We start from the raw sequence: 20097 nt of genomic DNA, 5'->3' as shown, positions 1-20097 counted from the left end.
CAATCTGAATCATTCTTTTAAAACCTCCTTATAATTCCTCTACCTAAATCGACACATGTAAAGAAATAAATATACTAAAATAACAATAACACGAAGCTAAATCTTTTGAAACTCGGCCAATTTTAGAATTTGGAAGAACAAATGAAAAGACATGCCAAGAGCATAACGTTCTTTTGTCTGAGAAAAATTTAGGTTTCCCGATACAAATATTAAAATTTAGGTTCCCGATCACATCGAATACAATCCATTTTTCTTGAATATGATTGGTTCCAAATATACATTCAAAAAGTCACAATAACAACCGGATTTGGTGGGATTTCTTTTGTTAAATCGACTCTGTTCGATAAACCTCATTTTGGTAAAATCTGAAAGTATACCACAATTGTTTTTTTTTATCCTTATTAGTATTGATTCTTTTAAATGGCTTTCTTATTTTTAAATAGAATAAATCCTTGTGATATATAGACTAAATTACAAAAGTGGCGTTTTTAACATGCTATATCGCTCCAAGGTTCCAATGCTAGATTGAGACGTCTTTGTATACTTTTTCGTATACAAAGTTTACCAAGAGTATATATTGTAATCATCAAGCAATTCGACCTTGAGATTTTTAAGAAACTTCATTTCTCAGGTTTCCTTAAGTCTGAAAAACTCATTTAAAAAATATATAACTGATTTCTTGAGAGCACAAGTATTCAAAAAACTTCTCGCTAGAAATATAAAAAAATTGGTTTGCTGCCTCTTGTCGAAATTTGGAGATTTTAGTCAAATTTTTGACGAAATACGATAGTGCGTTCATTTATTTCATGTAAATACATCAATGCAATTTGGATGAAATTAGCCATTATGCATGCATCCTTAAAACTGTACCTACATTCTTTTTGTAGTCCTGATATACGTCCAATTTTTTACATCCCCTTTTATCAAATGATAAAGTTTCTGGGTTAACCAAATATTTATGAGTATGTGAGTATACAATTACTCAGTATTTGAGTATACCATTACTTTGTGAGTATACAATTACTCAGAAGTGTGACGGTGCAAAAACAGGGTGTACCGTCTTGGTGCATCCTATATCTTTGTGAAATCTTCTATCTAATCAATGAGAAGTAAAAAAACCCAAAATTCATCTTTAATTTTCTTTCCTGTGAAGGTCACATAGAAATTTATAGCTCATAATCATATTGTACAAGCAAATTAGAGTCGAATGGGGATTACTCGTGCAGGGTCCTACTTCAGTATCCACGAAAAGTACCATAAACAGATTAGTAGCGCACATGAATGTGAGCATGAAATGATAGAGTTACAAATAATTTATCTTCCATTTCATGATCATTTGCATTTAAAAATATCATGACATCACCATGAACCCGTCCGAGCCTGGTCTTTCAAGTTATATACTAATGAGCATTTTTTGGGGCCGCTTTCACTTTCAAACGAGGCTATTTCTGGTTGTAAAGCAAGAACATTATTGATGATAGCTTTCTTCACATCCTGCACATTTTGTATGAAACTGAAATCGGTCCCAAACTGCCCATTAGTATATAATTTTTAAGGCAAAATTCGGTCAGATTAGTAATGAAAGGGTTAAGAAAAAAAGGAAAAAATTTAAAAGTGAAAATAAAATTTTAAAAATTCTATTTTTCTTAATGTTTTTAATAAGAATTTCGATTGATGATTTTTCAGGTGGCATTTCCATTTATTTGAGAATCCAATCAACGCAACCAGTCAAATCTAACCATTAAGTAACAATGAGACGAATTTCCTAATTTTAGACTTAATATCATCACATATTTTTTTTAATTCTGAAATGATTAATGTTTTTAAGCGTATTTTTAAGCCAAAATTTGAGCAGTAGCTTCTGAGGGTAAAGACTACTGAGCACCCGAGGGCGGAAGTCTGACTTCTAGTTCTAATGAAGATAGAACACACACACTCGCTTGCACAACCAATTTTTACAGGGGGGCTCATTCACACACCTCACAGAGAGAACACAAGGAAGAAAACAACCATGCCCGAACCAGGAACGCCTAGATCACGGGAAAGACGTGCTACCCCTAGGCCAGGACGTCGGCATGACTGATGTTAATCCATTACATACAATATTTAATATTTAAAATATTCGGAAGAAGAGAAAAAAAATCATCGCAACTAAAGAAAAGTTTTACTAATGAACTTCTTTTTAGTTATGAAATATGATTTCTTGTTAGTATTAAAGGCATCTTTTTAACACGCTGAATAAATAATTTTTCTTTATTATTTCCCTTTATGATAATTACATGGAAAAATGCACAAAACATCATTGTTAAACTTTTAGAATGTTCTTCAATTTATAAGAAATAAATGCAGTGTAGATCATTATTTCCTTTTTATCCTGAAAAAACAAAAAATAAAACAGAACTCCGCTGAAAGAAAGCATTATTATAAATCTGTAAAACGTAATAAAAGCCAGACAATTCTTATTCAAATGAATGTTTAACAATAACAAGAAAGAAGGAGGAAAAAAGCTGCAGTTTTTATTTACAAGGCGTTATGTAAAAAAATTATGACATATAAGCAGATCGTTTGACTTTTAAAAATGTTCTTTCTTCCTTCATTTTAAGCTCACGAGAATATGTAGTTTTCAAAATAAATAAAAGGCCTTTTAATGAAATTTCGGTCAAAAATGTGACTCGCTCCTTTGCATCAATTAATAATACATTTAAGATTTAGAAGAATCATTTTTGAGATTTCTTTATTCAAAATAAAAATTTTCTTTGCAGTGGTTTCTCATGGAATATTAACGACCATTTTTATAATGCTAATACGAAAATGCCTATTTCATGCGTTAATAGATTTAGCAATATATATATATATATATTTCTGAAAATTTCATAAAACCTTGCACTTTATTCTTTTTCTTTCCATCCATTTTATATTAATTTTTGTTTCATTTCACTCACCTTTATTATTACTTCTATCATTGAAATTCCAAGAATGTAACGGACAATATTAAGAAACCACTTGTACTTTCGCAGAATATGAGGTAACGTTTTTATATTTTTGTTGAAAGCATTTCTAAAATTATATTTTTTCAAATTAATAATTTAAAAGAGAATATTTTAGAAGTTTGAATAATATTTTTTGATAACACTCAACTTCATATTCTTACAAAAATACAAATTATTAGAGCGATTTAGAATTACTTCAACCTTTTGCATAAGGTCTATAATAAAAAATAATCAACTAGCAAAAAGATATTCGATACGTCTAGATATTTGGAGTCAAAGCCTTATATCCAACTTTTTTCTTAAAACTGAAAGAATTTATTTTTCTTTGTAACGGACATACAAATGAAAGAATTGACAGAAAGGCAGGCATTTTCTAAAAATGTGTTTTTCGAAATCAGGGAGATTAAAACATCAAATCGAGTCAAAATCGGTCATTTTTTTAAAATTATTATTACAATACTTTCTCTCTATGGCATTCTATATTCAATATGTGAGAAAAGTTTTTAAAAATAATAATAAAATAATGTATTTTATCGATTTATTCTATTTGTAAAAATAATTTCAAAATTTTATTTTGTATTATTTAATTTATTAAAGTTAATTACTGAATTCAGTGTCGGGGCCTATGATGCCAATTAACTTCATTAGAGTAACACGCTTTTTTTTCTGCATTTTTCTTTTAATATGAGTTAGAGAAAGTTTGGTAGGTCGTGATGAGACATGATCATTACAAAAAAAACAACGAGAGAAAAAACTGATTGATTTATCTGATTAAAATTAACTAATTAATCTGGAATAAGAATAATTTTAAGAGTACAGTGGGCTTTGAAACAAGCAGAAATGGACGAAAACATGCAATATTATTTTTATTGTTTCATCGTTAAAATATATGTTTATATTCAACTAAAATAGTGTTATAAATATGTGCTGTTCAATAAAATAAACACTTGAAGAGTTAAGACGAAAAAAATACATCTAAATGAATTTTCTAAATGATATTGTAATTAGATTTAAATACCTTTAAAATGTTCCAGGTGTCTAAATTTTTGAAGAAATTAAATGATATTGATAATGAATATTTCGGTCAAACATTAAAATAAAATTTATGTTAAATAAACATTAAAATAAATATAAGTAAAATGTATGCATTTTATGTATCAAGATTTTTTTAGACTAGTTAAAATTCAATTTCACTTCAGAAAACGTAAAATTACTTTGAAAATTCAGTAAGTGTGTAGAAGAATTTTTCTGAAAAATCAGCATTTAATTGGAATTATAAAACCATATGTAGTTTAGTTCCTAATAAATAAATATACATTGGTTAGTAAGAAAAAAATAATATAAAAAATTAATAATTATGTCGCCTGGAATATTTTGAAATTTTTAAAAGTTATACATATATTTTTAGTTTTTTAAAGATAATATATTTCGATTTAAAATGTTTTTAAAGCAATTTGACGTAGTTATCGTTTGATACATATGCATAAAAATGTCATAACCGTGACTGAATAATTCCCAAAAGTGTCTAATAGAGTCCACCGTCCCCTTAAACATTAACAATTTATCAATGCCATTTTTATCCCTTTTTTTTACAACTCAGACAGGAGATAATAAAAGAATCACTTGAATAAGAAAAACTGAATTTGTAAGAGAATTCTAAATATTTTTAGAACTAAAATTCCGAAATTCATTCCTCATAGATTTAAAAATTTGTTTTATATTATATATTTAAAACTAAACAAAATCTGCAACTTCAGAAATCTGAATTTCAGTTGCGTCTTGTTTTATAAAATTTTAATTTTAAAAAAATTATTCGCTTATTCTCACACGAAACTCTCCTTCCATGTTAACTAATATTTTTCGATTCAGAAAACAAAGCCACATTTTTATCTCCAAGTATTTACGAATTCAGCAATCTTGCTAGAAAATAAAATTCATTCTTGAAGAAAATTCGAACATCTTTCTGTTCTGTCTAGAGTGAAACTTTTCGAACACGGGGTGTTAAACTGACTGTCAGCGAGTTCAAGAGAATGAAGTCTTCGGGGCTAACATGGGACCTTTGGAATCTGAAGCCCTATCTCCCGGGGCTGTTTCACCGCCCTTGCACAGAAACTGCTGGAACAAAAAAATATTAATGCTTAGACAAAAGGAAAATATAAGAAGGCAATGACAGCGGGAGACTTGAGCATCGAAAGCTTTCTTATCTCTCCACTAAGACATGCAACCTGCTGTTTTATATGACAGAAAAAGATGGTTTATTTACAGTTTCTTCGCCGCTATTTCTCCTTGACTTGAAGGCATCTGAAAACTTTCACCTCTTCAGCAACAGTTTTATTTTTATTTCATGAAGGCAATACTTTTCTGTCGTGGGAAATATTTATGTTGCGTTTCTATTGTGCATAAAATAGAGCATCAAGCGGGTTCCAGTAATCGATTTTGTTTTCATCCCTTCATCTCAATAAAGGGACGTGTTTGGTTAGCAGTATGTGAAAAATTCAAATGTAAAATATGCAGACTGCTCCTTTTATGTTAGCGAGTAAGAAACGCTGTATAACAATGTAATTTAAAAAAATTAACAAGAAATCTGATCCGATTGTTAATTTCTTTTCCTTCTGGTTCTTATTGTTGTTAACTTTTATATAAACAAATTCAAATTATTGGTGTTTATAGAGTTTATTCTCTTTCTAAACATTTAAACTGAAATCAGAATGACACCTGTATCTTTCACTATTTCGTAAAAACTTTTTTTTTGCTTCAGTTCCAGATTTCCGCTACCGATTTTGACATATCTAAGTTATGATTTTATGGTATATATATACCTCTTGTATATATGTATACAACGTACGAATGTAAAGATTATAATAAAATATTCTGTCTATTTTTGACGTATTTGATATGTGTTCACATTCATCGTTGATAGTCGCCATTCTCAAATTCCGGTCTTTCATACCTATATACATATTATATATATAAACATGTATATTGTTACAAACCTGTAATGTTATTTACCAGCACACGAAAAGTTTCATTGTAAGAAAGACCGTTTTGCGTCAGTGATCTCAGAGCTTCGGAACCGTTTGGCAACAAAATAGAAATTACTGGAAAGTGCGAGAATTCTATCAATCCATCCAATAGGAACCGATATACGCCTGATTGGTCCGAAAATCTTCTCGGCCCGTCTCCCGGCAACTATAAAAGATCGGCTGTGTCAAGCTGAAATGAATCGGAATCGTAACCAGAATTGGAGTCGGGAAACGAGTAGTAGAGAGAAAAAGGAGGAACGATGGTATAGTCCGGTATAGTGGCAGCGTTGCGTGGAGCTCAAGCTATTGGTGAACTGAGCTGTATGCCGAGTTCTGGCGTTTATTGTGGAAGCAGCATCGAGTCTGTGAGGAGTAGCCAGTCGTGTAGTAGTGTGTCGGCGGCTTTGTGTGTGCTGTGGCTATTATTACTACTAATTACGACTTGTGGGCTACTGTTTGTTGAAGTGTGCTGCTGTGTGTTGCTTGTCTTCGTCTCGCTGTGTATATTTGTCTCTGTGTATTCGTCTCTTTATGTGTTATTACTGTCTTCGTGTTAATAAACGCCGTCGTTGTTTTCTACTGAAGAACTGTTCATTTCATTTTCATTTCAAGGCCAGCAAATCTTAAAAGAACCCCAACGGAAGTAGTAATTCCGTAGCAATATATATACATAGATATATGTATGTGTGTGTGTGTGTGTGAAAAAACTGAAATTGGAGAATGTGGACCTTCAACGGAGAATGTCAATACTCTCTACTTATAATAAAGATGTGTGTGCGAGCGTGTTGGCTCTCTACAAGTCAGACCGTTTGATCTACAACTACCAAATTTGGCACATATATACCTTGGAAGATGGAAATGTGCAATGTGAAGCAATTTTTTTGAATTTTTATTAGAAATTTAATTGATTAAAAATAATGCGAAACTTTACCATTTTTTCTCGATAACTTCACAAAATATTATCGCTTAAAAATAAATTTTCAATTCATATGCTTTTACCCTAAAGAAGCTTTTAAGAGATAACGGTAAATAAATATTTAAATGAAAATTTTATAATCATTACTCCTGGGGAGCTAGCTGGTCTTTAAAGGTGATTAGTACGAAATAAATGAGTGAAAGACCAGATATTTGATTATAATTTTGTAAATTTGGACCGTCACCGGTTTATGTCGAAAAGCACAAATATGCTTTGGTGGAGAAGGAATATAAACAACGAAAATAACCACAGAAAATATATATATATATATATATATATGCAGTTAAAGATTTATTTTTATATAAAAGTTTTAGGGATCTAATCAAAAGTTTGATAACTTAAAAAGCAATGGGAATTTTTCGAAACAGTGTGTGTGCGTGTGCGTGGCAAAGAAATGTTTGAATATCATTGCAAACATTTTTATTTTTAAAAAAACTGATATTTTTGAGATTTTTATAGCCCATAAGATTACGTTTAGCCAATAGAGCATGATTTAAAAACATAGCAAATATATTTTTATTCTGGTTATTCTGGGAAGGTTATTTCTTCGAAAATCTTAATGACGTGGCAATAGCAGAAAAGTCTACTACAGTGTAAATGCTAAGTCTACTACAGTCTACCAAATGAAAATGTTGGCTAAACTTAGAACTAAAATCTTAATGCTTAACATCTATCCAAATACAACTGCTATCATTAATGAGAAGACAAGTAATATTGAGCATTCTTTATTCTTTACACGCTCGAGTCTAAAATCACATGTCCAAAAAACAAAATCCCAGGGTAATCTTTAAATGTATGAAGGCATTTAAATTCTCCTGCTAGTCCGACAGTTAAAATACTTCCACAGAGTGACGAACCCCTGACTTAAAGTGATTGGTCACATTCACCTGTGAAAGTCAACATTCTCCAGATTTCGGTTTTCCGCAATAATATATCTAGAAATAGAAATAGATATATAGATATCGTTATATAGATATACATAGATAAAGATATTTATATAGAGATATAGGCAGATAAAGATATGTAGAGACAAAACTCTGAAGAAACTAGGAACCTTCTTTTTAATTCCTTACTCATACCACAAAAGTTAATTGCAAATTAGCATTATAAATATATTTTAGAAGGATTTTTAATTATGAAATGCAGCTGTTAATTTTGATTTTCTTTACTATTTACATCAAATTTTTAAATATGTACTAGATTAGTATTTTACGAATTTGATTCTATTTTGATAGTTTCAAAGTGATGTTTTAGATATCCATTGTAAAAGACATATTGAAGAAATGCACTTTCCAGATTTCAGATAATATTTTTAATAAAATTTTATAGAAAGCGGTTATTTTCAATTTGCTTTGGAAATAACATTTCTGTTCTTCATACATTTTGTTTTGATAGTATATTTATATTTACAGTTTCTATTTAAAAACAATATACTGTTTCTTTCTAAAAAAGTCGAAAAAATATCATTACTTGATTAAGTAAAATTTTAAACCTCTTTTCATTTATATAAAGCGCAGTCTAAAACTATTTATTATATTTAACCAATATTATACCACTTAAAGAAAGATTTTTCGAAAAAAATTTCATGAATAATTGGAAAAGATCTTTTAAAAACTTCGAATTCAAATGATCTGACTTAAATCTCTGTAAACTTGAATCATTAATTATTTCAACGGTAGATTTGAAAATTCATTAATCTCTCAGCAGATGCCATCATACGTAAGAGGCATAGAATCAGAATATAAAGAAAAAATAATAATTTGCAAATAAAATAAAAATGCAAGTGATTGACCTGGTGTTTTAAGGGTTTGAGGGCAAAGATAGAGGCAAAAAAGACGAACATTCATGGCCGTGTGCTTAGGATCGTTGTCTAGGTAATACACAAAGTTCTTTAAAATGCCCAATTTTTGTGCTGACACTTTTAAATTATTATTGAGAATATTTATATAAACTCTATGATCCATTATACCATCAATGAATACTAAATTGCCTACTCCAGCCGCTGACATACACCTCCCCAAATATGACACCTCCACCACCATGTTTTACTGTTCCAACTAAATTCTTGGGATTAAATTCTTCGCTTTTTTTTTTTTTTTTCTCCATACAATGATTCTTGCATCCGACCCAAAGAAGTTAAACACTTTCATCTGCAAATAAGACACGATTCCAATAGCTCTCTGGCTGGTTTATCATAGATTTGGCAAATTTAATCCTAGCAATTCTACGAATAGTTTAACAGGAAATAGAAGTTCCATTTGATTCATTATATTGTGAAGTAAACTTTTTCTTTTTCTTTTTCTTTTTCTTTTCTTTTCTTTTCAAAAAAAGCATCACTTACTCGATTGAAGAGACGCTTCCTTCAAGTGGAGCGGACAGTGAACATTCAGCAACGGCCGGCACTCGCTACTCTCCAACAACCCACCCTCATCTACAAAAGAAATAAACCATTTCAATTTAAAAATGGCTCAGAGAAAGAAAGCACAGAGACTAAATAGCGCACGAAATAGAGTCAATTCTTACCCTGTAGAGAACGAGTGCCTCCGCATAAGCTGAATTTTCAGTATCCGCCCTCCGCTTTCTTCGAGTCCGGCGAGCCAAAGGATCCTTCCAATCGCCTCGGGCTTCTTTCAGTACATTCGCATAGTCTTCTTCCGTCTCCGGGATGGCACGCTCTAGTAAAGAACAACAATGAGTCAAAAGGATCGACATTTAAAAGAAAGAAGCTATCGCACATAAAAAAAAAAGCATCACTTACTCGATTGAAGAGACGCTTCCTTCAAGTGGAGCGGACAGTGAACATTCAGCAACGGCCGGCACTCGCTACTCTCCAACAACCCACCCTCATCTACAAAAGAAATAAACCATTTCAATTTAAAAATGGCTCAGAGAAAGAAAGCACAGAGACTAAATAGCGCACGAAATAGAGTCAATTCTTACCCTGTAGAGAACGAGTGCCTCCGCATAAGCTGAATTTTCAGTATCCGCCCTCCGCTTTCTTCGAGTCCGGCGAGCCAAAGGATCCTTCCAATCGCCTCGGGCTTCTTTCAGTACATTCGCATAGTCTTCTTCCGTCTCCGGGATGGCACGCTCTAGTAAAGAACAACAATGAGTCAAAAGGATCGACATTTAAAAGAAAGAAGCTATCGCACATAAAAAAAAAGCATCACTTACTCGATTGAAGAGACGCTTCCTTCAAGTGGAGCGGACAGTGAACATTCAGCAACGGCCGGCACTCGCTACTCTCCAACAACCCACCCTCATCTACAAAAGAAATAAACCATTTCAATTTAAAAATGGCTCAGAGAAAGAAAGCACAGAGACTAAATAGCGCACGAAATAGAGTCAATTCTTACCCTGTAGAGAACGAGTGCCTCCGCATAAGCTGAATTTTCAGTATCCGCCCTCCGCTTTCTTCGAGTCCGGCGAGCCAAAGGATCCTTCCAATCGCCTCGGGCTTCTTTCAGTACATTCGCATAGTCTTCTTCCGTCTCCGGGATGGCACGCTCTAGTAAAGAACAACAATGAGTCAAAAGGATCGACATTTAAAAGAAAGAAGCTATCGCACATAAAAAAAAAAAAGCATCACTTACTCGATTGAAGAGACGCTTCCTTCAAGTGGAGCGGACAGTGAACATTCAGCAACGGCCGGCACTCGCTACTCTCCAACAACCCACCCTCATCTACAAGAGAAATAAACCATTTCAATTTAAAAATGGCTCAGAGAAAGAAAGCACAGAGACTAAATAGCGCACGAAATAGAGTCAATTCTTACCCTGTAGAGAACGAGTGCCTCCGCATAAGCTGAATTTTCAGTATCCGCCCTCCGCTTTCTTCGAGTCCGGCGAGCCAAAGGATCCTTCCAATCGCCTCGGGCTTCTTTCAGTACATTCGCATAGTCTTCTTCCGTCTCCGGGATGGCACGCTCTAGTAAAGAACAACAATGAGTCAAAAGGATCGACATTTAAAAGAAAGAAGCTATCGCACATAAAAAAAAAGCATCACTTACTCGATTGAAGAGACGCTTCCTTCAAGTGGAGCGGACAGTGAACATTCAGCAACGGCCGGCACTCGCTACTCTCCAACAACCCACCCTCATCTACAAAAGAAATAAACCATTTCAATTTAAAAATGGCTCAGAGAAAGAAAGCACAGAGACTAAATAGCGCACGAAATAGAGTCAATTCTTACCCTGTAGAGAACGAGTGCCTCCGCATAAGCTGAATTTTCAGTATCCGCCCTCCGCTTTCTTCGAGTCCGGCGAGCCAAAGGATCCTTCCAATCGCCTCGGGCTTCTTTCAGTACATTCGCATAGTCTTCTTCCGTCTCCGGGATGGCACGCTCTAGTAAAGAACAACAATGAGTCAAAAGGATCGACATTTAAAAGAAAGAAGCTATCGCACATAAAAAAAAAAAAGCATCACTTACTCGATTGAAGAGACGCTTCCTTCAAGTGGAGCGGACAGTGAACATTCAGCAACGGCCGGCACTCGCTACTCTCCAACAACCCACCCTCATCTACAAAAGAAATAAACCATTTCAATTTAAAAATGGCTCAGAGAAAGAAAGCACAGAGACTAAATAGCGCACGAAATAGAGTCAATTCTTACCCTGTAGAGAACGAGTGCCTCCGCATAAGCTGAATTTTCAGTATCCGCCCTCCGCTTTCTTCGAGTCCGGCGAGCCAAAGGATCCTTCCAATCGCCTCGGGCTTCTTTCAGTACATTCGCATAGTCTTCTTCCGTCTCCGGGATGGCACGCTTTAGTAAAGAACAACAATGAGTCAAAAGGATCGACATTTAAAAGAAAGAAGCTATCGCACATAAAAAAAAAAAAAGCATCACTTACTCGATTGAAGAGACGCTTCCTTCAAGTGGAGCGGACAGTGAACATTCAGCAACGGCCGGCACTCGCTACTCTCCAACAACCCACCCTCATCTACAAAAGAAATAAACCATTTCAATTTAAAAATGGCTCAGAGAAAGAAAGCACAGAGACTAAATAGCGCACGAAATAGAGTCAATTCTTACCCTGTAGAGAACGAGTGCCTCCGCATAAGCTGAATTTTCAGTATCCGCCCTCCGCTTTCTTCGAATCCGGCGAGCCAAAGGATCCTTCCAATCGCCTCGGGCTTCTTTCAGTACATTCGCATAGTCTTCTTCCGTCTCCGGGATGGCACGCTCTAGTAAAGAACAACAATGAGTCAAAAGGATCGACATTTAAAAGAAAGAAGCTATCGCACATAAAAAAAAAATGCATCACTTACTCGATTGAAGAGACGCTTCCTTCAAGTGGAGCGGACAGTGAACATTCAGCAACGGCCGGCACTCGCTACTCTCCAACAACCCACCCTCATCTACAAAAGAAATAAACCATTTCAATTTAAAAATGGCTCAGAGAAAGAAAGCACAGAGACTAAATAGCGCACGAAATAGAGTCAATTCTTACCCTGTAGAGAACGAGTGCCTCCGCATAAGCTGAATTTTCAGTATCCGCCCTCCACTTTCTTCGAGTCCGGCGAGCCAAAGGATCCTTCCAATCGCCTCGGGCTTCTTTCAGTACATTCGCATAGTCTTCTTCCGTCTCCGGGATGGCACGCTCTAGTAAAGAACAACAATGAGTCAAAAGGATCGACATTTAAAAGAAAGAAGCTATCGCACATAAAAAAAAAAGCATCACTTACTCGATTGAAGAGACGCTTCCTTCAAGTGGAGCGGACAGTGAACATTCAGCAACGGCCGGCACTCGCTACTCTCCAACAACCCACCCTCATCTACAAAAGAAATAAACCATTTCAATTTAAAAATGGCTCAGAGAAAGAAAGCACAGAGACTAAATAGCGCACGATATAGAGTCAATTCTTACCCTGTAGAGAACGAGTGCCTCCGCATAAGCTGAATTTTCAGTATCCGCCCTCCGCTTTCTTCGAGTCCGGCGAGCCAAAGGATCCTTCCAATCGCCTCGGGCTTCTTTCAGTACATTCGCATAGTCTTCTTCCGTCTCCGGGATGGCACGCTCTAGTAAAGAACAACAATGAGTCAAAAGGATCGACATTTAAAAGAAAGAAGCTATCGCACATAAAAAAAAAAAGCATCACTTACTCGATTGAAGAGACGCTTCCTTCAAGTGGAGCGGACAGTGAACATTCAGCAACGGCCGGCACTCGCTACTCTCCAACAACCCACCCTCATCTACAAAAGAAATAAACCATTTCAATTTAAAAATGGCTCAGAGAAAGAAAGCACAGAGACTAAATAGCGCACGAAATAGAGTCAATTCTTACCCTGTAGAGAACGAGTGCCTCCGCATAAGCTGAATTTTCAGTATCCGCCCTCCGCTTTCTTCGAGTCCGGCGAGCCAAAGGATCCTTCCAATCGCCTCGGGCTTCTTTCAGTACATTCGCATAGTCTTCTTCCGTCTCCGGGATGGCACGCTCTAGTAAAGAACAACAATGAGTCAAAAGGATCGACATTTAAAAGAAAGAAGCTATCGCACATAAAAAAAAAAAGCATCACTTACTCGATTGAAGAGACGCTTCCTTCAAGTGGAGCGGACAGTGAACATTCAGCAACGGCCGGCACTCGCTACTCTCCAACAACCCACCCTCATCTACAAAAGAAATAAACCATTTCAATTTAAAAATGGCTCAGAGAAAGAAAGCACAGAGACTAAATAGCGCACGAAATAGAGTCAATTCTTACCCTGTAGAGAACGAGTGCCTCCGCATAAGCTGAATTTTCAGTATCCGCCCTCCGCTTTCTTCGAGTCCGGCGAGCCAAAGGATCCTTCCAATCGCCTCGGGCTTCTTTCAGTACATTCGCATAGTCTTCTTCCGTCTCCGGGATGGCACGCTCTAGTAAAGAACAACAATGAGTCAAAAGGATCGACATTTAAAAGAAAGAAGCTATCGCACATAAAAAAAAAAAAAGCATCACTTACTCGATTGAAGAGACGCTTCCTTCAAGTGGAGCGGACAGTGAACATTCAGCAACGGCCGGCACTCGCTACTCTCCAACAACCCACCCTCATCTACAAAAGAAATAAACCATTTCAATTTAAAAATAGCTCAGAGAAAGAAAGCACAGAGAATAAATAGCGCACGAAATAGAGTCAATTCTTACCCTGTAGAGAACGAGTGCCTCCGCATAAGCTGAATTTTCAGTATCCGCCCTCCGCTTTCTTCGAGTCCGGCGAGCCAAAGGATCCTTCCAATCGCCTCGGGCTTCTTTCAGTACATTCGCATAGTCTTCTTCCGTCTCCGGGATGGCACGCTCTAGTAAAGAACAACAATGAGTCAAAAGGATCGACATTTAAAAGAAAGAAGCTATCGCACATAAAAAAAAAGCATCACTTACTCGATTGAAGAGACGCTTCCTTCAAGTGGAGCGGACAGTGAACATTCAGCAACGGCCGGCACTCGCTACTCTCCAACAACCCACCCTCATCTACAAAAGAAATAAACCATTTCAATTTAAAAATGGCTCAGAGAAAGAAAGCACAGAGACTAAATAGCGCACGAAATAGAGTCAATTCTTACCCTGTAGAGAACGAGTACCTCCGCATAAGCTGAATTTTCAGTATCCGCCCTCCGCTTTCTTCGAGTCCGGCGAGCCAAAGGATCCTTCCAATCGCCTCGGGCTTCTTTCAGTACATTCGCATAGTCTTCTTCCGTCTCCGGGATGGCACGCTCTAGTAAAGAACAACAATGAGTCAAAAGGATCGACATTTAAAAGAAAGAAGCTATCGCACATAAAAAAAAAAGCATCACTTACTCGATTGAAGAGACGCTTCCTTCAAGTGGAGCGGACAATGAACATTCAGCAACGGCCGGCACTCGCTACTCTCCAACAACCCACCCTCATCTACAAAAGAAATAAACCATTTCAATTTAAAAATGGCTCAGAGAAAGAAAGCACAGAGACTAAATAGCGCACGAAATAGAGTCAATTCGTACCCTGTAGAGAACAAGTGCCTCCGCATAAGCTGAATTTTCAGTATCCGCCCTCCGCTTTCTTCGAGTCCGGCGAGCCAAAGGATCCTTCCAATCGCCTCGGGCTTCTTTCAGTACATTCGCATAGTCTTCTTCCGTCTCCGGGATGGCACGCTCTAGTAAAGAACAACAATGAGTCAAAAGGATCGACATTTAAAAGAAAGAAGCTATCGCACATAAAAAAAAAAAAGCATCACTTACTCGATTGAAGAGACGCTTCCTTCAAGTGGAGCGGACAGTGAACATTCAGCAACGGCCGGCACTCGCTACTCTCCAACAACCCACCCTCATCTACAAAAGAAATAAACCATTTCAATTTAAAAATGGCTCAGAGAAAGAAAGCACAGAGACTAAATAGCGCACGAAATAGAGTCAATTCTTACCCTGTAGAGAACGAGTGCCTCCGCATAAGCTGAATTTTCAGTATCCGCCCTCCGCTTTCTTCGAGTCCGGCGAGCCAAAGGATCCTTCCAATCGCCTCGGGCTTCTTTCAGTACATTCGCATAGTCTTCTTCCGTCTCCGGGATGGCACGCTCTAGTAAAGAACAACAATGAGTCAAAAGGATCGACATTTAAAAGAAAGAAGCTATCGCACATAAAAAAAAAATGCATCACTTACTCGATTGAAGAGACGCTTCCTTCAAGTGGAGCGGACAGTGAACATTCAGCAACGGCCGGCACTCGCTACTCTCCAACAACCCACCCTCATCTACAAAAGAAATAAACCATTTCAATTTAAAAATGGCTCAGAGAAAGAAAGCACAGAGACTAAATAGCGCACGAAATAGAGTCAATTCTTACCCTGTAGAGAACGAGTGCCTCCGCATAAGCTGAATTTTCAGTATCCGCCCTCCACTTTCTTCGAGTCCGGCGAGCCAAAGGATCCTTCCAATCGCCTCGGGCTTCTTTCAGTACATTCGCATAGTCTTCTTCCGTCTCCGGGATGGCACGCTCTAGTAAAGAACAACAATGAGTCAAAAGGATCGACATTTAAAAGAAAGAAGCTATCGCACATAAAAAAAAAGCATCACTTACTCGATTGAAGAGACGCTTCCTTCAAGTGGAGCGGACAGTGAACATTCAGCAACGGCCGGCACTCGCTACTCTCCAACAACCCACCCTCATCTACAAAAGAAATAAACCATTTCAATTTAAAAATGGCTCAGAGAAAGAAAGCACAGAGACTAAATAGCGCACGAAATAGAGTCAATTCTTACACTGTAGAGAACGAGTGCCTCCGCATAAGCTGAATTTTCAGTATCCGCCCTCCGCTTTCTTCGAGTCCGGCGAGCCAAAGGATCCTTCCAATCGCCTCGGGCTTCTTTCAGTACATTCGCATAGTCTTCTTCCGTCTCCGGGATGGCACGCTCTAGTAAAGAACAACAATGAGTCAAAAGGATCGACATTTAAAAGAAAGAAGCTATCGCACATAAAAAAAAAAAGCATCACTTACTCGATTGAAGAGACGCTTCCTTCAAGTGGAGCGGACAGTGAACATTCAGCAACGGCCGGCACTCGCTACTCTCCAACAACCCACCCTCATCTACAAAAGAAATAAACCATTTCAATTTAAAAATGGCTCAGAGAAAGAAAGCACAGAGACTAAATAGCGCACGAAATAGAGTCAATTCTTACCCTGTAGAGAACGAGTGCCTCCGCATAAGCTGAATTTTCAGTATCCGCCCTCCGCTTTCTTCGAGTCCGGCGAGCCAAAGGATCCTTCCAATCGCCTCGGGCTTCTTTCAGTACATTCGCATAGTCTTCTTCCGTCTCCGGGATGGCACGCTCTAGTAAAGAACAACAATGAGTCAAAAGGATCGACATTTAAAAGAAAGAAGCTATCGCACATAAAAAAAAAAGCATCACTTACTCGATTGAAGAGACGCTTCCTTCAAGTGGAGCGGACAGTGAACATTCAGCAACGGCCGGCACTCGCTACTCTCCAACAACCCACCCTCATCTACAAAAGAAATAAACCATTTCAATTTAAAAATGGCTCAGAGAAAGAAAGCACAGAGACTAAATAGCGCAAGAAATAGAGTCAATTCTTACCCTGTAGAGAACGAGTGCCTCCGCATAAGCTGAATTTTCAGTATCCGCCCTCCGCTTTCTTCGAGTCCGGCGAGCCAAAGTATCCTTCCAATCGCCTCGGGCTTCTTTCAGTACATTCGCATAGTCTTCTTCCGTCTCCGGGATGGCACGCTCTAGTAAAGAACAACAATGAGTCAAAAGGATCGACATTTAAAAGAAAGAAGCTATCGCACATAAAAAAAAAAGCATCACTTACTCGATTGAAGAGACGCTTCCTTCAAGTGGAGCGGACAGTGAACATTCAGCAACGGCCGGCACTCGCTACTCTCCAACAACCCACCCTCATCTACAAAAGAAATAAACCATTTCAATTTAAAAATGGCTCAGAGAAAGAAAGCACAGAGACTAAATAGCGCACGAAATAGAGTCAATTCTTACCCTGTAGAGAACGAGTGCCTCCGCATAAGCTGAATTTTCAGTATCCGCCCTCCGCTTTCTTCGAGTCCGGCGAGCCAAAGGATCCTTCCAATCGCCTCGGGCTTCTTTCAGTACATTCGCATAGTCTTCTTCCGTCTCCGGGATGGCACGCTCTAGTAAAGAACAACAATGAGTCAAAAGGATCGACATTTAAAAGAAAGAAGCTATCGCACATAAAAAAAAAAGCATCACTTACTCGATTGAAGAGACGCTTCCTTCAAGTGGAGCGGACAGTGAACATTCAGCAACGGCCGGCACTCGCTACTCTCCAACAACCCACCCTCATCTACAAAAGAAATAAACCATTTCAATTTAAAAATGGCTCAGAGAAAGAAAGCACAGAGACTAAATAGCGCACGAAATAGAGTCAATTCTTACCCTGTAGAGAACGAGTGCCTCCGCATAAGCTGAATTTTCAGTATCCGCCCTCCGCTTTCTTCGAGTCCGGCGAGCCAAAGGATCCTTCCAATCGCCTCGGGCTTCTTTCAGTACATTCGCATAGTCTTCTTCCGTCTCCGGGATGGCACGCTCTAGTAAAGAACAACAATGAGTCAAAAGGATCGACATTTAAAAGAAAGAAGCTATCGCACATAAAAAAAAAGCATCACTTACTCGATTGAAGAGACGCTTCCTTCAAGTGGAGCGGACAGTGAACATTCAGCAACGGCCGGCACTCGCTACTCTCCAACAACCCACCCTCATCTACAAAAGAAATAAACCATTTCAATTTAAAAATGGCTGAGAGAAAGAAAGCACAGAGACTAAATAGCGCACGAAATAGAGTCAATTCTTACCCTGTAGAGAACTAGTGCCTCCGCATAAGCTGAATTTTCAGTATCCGCCCTCCGCTTTCTTCGAGTCCGGCGAGCCAAAGGATCCTTCCAATCGCCTCGGGCTTCTTTCAGTACATTCGCATAGTCTTCTTCCGTCTCCGGGATGGCACGCTCTAGTAAAGAACAACAATGAGTCAAAAGGATCGACATTTAAAAGAAAGAAGCTATCGCACATAAAAAAAAAGCATCACTTACTCGATTGAAGAGACGCTTCCTTCAAGTGGAGCGGACAGTGAACATTCAGCAACGGCCGGCACTCGCTACTCTCCAACAACCCACCCTCATCTACAAAAGAAATAAACCATTTCAATTTAAAAATGGCTCAGAGAAAGAAAGCACAGAGACTAAATAGCGCACGAAATAGAGTCAATTCTTACCCTGTAGAGAACGAGTGCCTCCGCATAAGCTGAATTTTCAGTATCCGCCCTCCGCTTTCTTCGAGTCCGGCGAGCCAAAGGATCCTTCCAATCGCCTCGGGCTTCTTTCAGTACATTCGCATAGTCTTCTTCCGTCTCCGGGATGGCACGCTCTAGTAAAGAACAACAATGAGTCAAAAGGATCGACATTTAAAAGAAAGAAGCTATCGCACATAAAAAAAAAAAGCATCACTTACTCGATTGAAGAGACGCTTCCTTCAAGTGGAGCGGACAGTGAACATTCAGCAACGGCCGGCACTCGCTACTCTCCAACAACCCACCCTCATCTACAAAAGAAATAAACCATTTCAATTTAAAAATGGCTCAGAGAAAGAAAGCACAGAGACTAAATAGCGCACGAAATAGAGTCAATTCTTACCCTGTAGAGAACGAGTGCCTCCGCATAAGCTGAATTTTCAGTATCCGCCCTCCGCTTTCTTCGAGTCCGGCGAGCCAAAGGATCCTTCCAATCGCCTCGGGCTTCTTTCAGTACATTCGCATAGTCTTCTTCCGTCTCCGGGATGGCACGCTCTAGTAAAGAACAACAATGAGTCAAAAGGATCGACATTTAAAAGAAAGAAGCTATCGCACATAAAAAAAAAAAAAGCATCACTTACTCGATTGAAGAGACGCTTCCTTCAAGTGGAGCGGACAGTGAACATTCAGCAACGGCCGGCACTCGCTACTCTCCAACAACCCACCCTCATCTACAAAAGAAATAAACCATTTCAATTTAAAAATGGCTCAGAGAAAGAAAGCACAGAGACTAAATAGCGCACGAAATAGAGTCAATTCTTACCCTGTAGAGAACGAGTGCCTCCGCATAAGCTGAATTTTCAGTATCCGCCCTCCGCTTTCTTCGAGTCCGGCGAGCCAAAGGATCCTTCCAATCGCCTCGGGCTTCTTTCAGTACATTCGCATAGTCTTCTTCCGTCTCCGGGATGGCACGCTCTAGTAAAGAACAACAATGAGTCAAAAGGATCGACATTTAAAAGAAAGAAGCTATCGCACATAAAAAAAAAAAAAAGCATCACTTACTCGATTGAAGAGACGCTTCCTTCAAGTGGAGCGGACAGTGAACATTCAGCAACGGCCGGCACTCGCTACTCTCCAACAACCCACCCTCATCTACAAAAGAAATAAACCATTTCAATTTAAAAATGGCTCAGAGAAAGAAAGCACAGAGACTAAATAGCGCACGAAATAGAGTCAATTCTTACCCTATAGAGAACGAGTGCCTCCGCATAAGCTGAATTTTCAGTATCCGCCCTCCGCTTTCTTCGAGTCCGGCGAGCCAAAGGATCCTTCCAATCGCCTCGGGCTTCTTTCAGTACATTCGCATAGTCTTCTTCCGTCTCCGG

The sequence above is a fragment of the Argiope bruennichi genome, chromosome 6, assembly GCF_947563725.1.
Source record: "Argiope bruennichi chromosome 6, qqArgBrue1.1, whole genome shotgun sequence".
NCBI classification, from domain to species: domain Eukaryota; kingdom Metazoa; phylum Arthropoda; class Arachnida; order Araneae; family Araneidae; genus Argiope; species Argiope bruennichi.
This window is presented reverse-complemented; position numbering follows the sequence as displayed.